The sequence below is a fragment of the Oncorhynchus masou genome, chromosome 1 (assembly GCF_036934945.1).
Source record: "Oncorhynchus masou masou isolate Uvic2021 chromosome 1, UVic_Omas_1.1, whole genome shotgun sequence".
NCBI lineage: Eukaryota > Metazoa > Chordata > Actinopteri > Salmoniformes > Salmonidae > Oncorhynchus > Oncorhynchus masou.
This window is the reverse complement of record NC_088212.1, coordinates 12,384,150-12,384,448: the sequence shown is the minus strand read 5'-3', so window position 1 is coordinate 12,384,448 and position 299 is coordinate 12,384,150.

Genomic DNA, 299 nt, shown 5'->3' with positions numbered 1-299 from the left:
ATTATCAGGCAGAAAGACATGTTTTCAGATAGTCTACAAACATATGTAGGCTGAACTACTATATTTATAGGCATAGCATGCATACATGAACGCACTGTTTCATTCGACTCCAATTAATTCCATAGTTTTATTTCGTAATCAATTCTATTCCCAAACATCATAAGAGATTATTTTCTGTAATTTAAAAATAGCCATATTCTATTCATTGCTGTGTGAGTAGGCTTGGGTTATATCTGAAGAAATACAAAGGGCTCAGTTGGAGACATCGCCGATGATGCTGCAGATGCCTAAACTGCGCG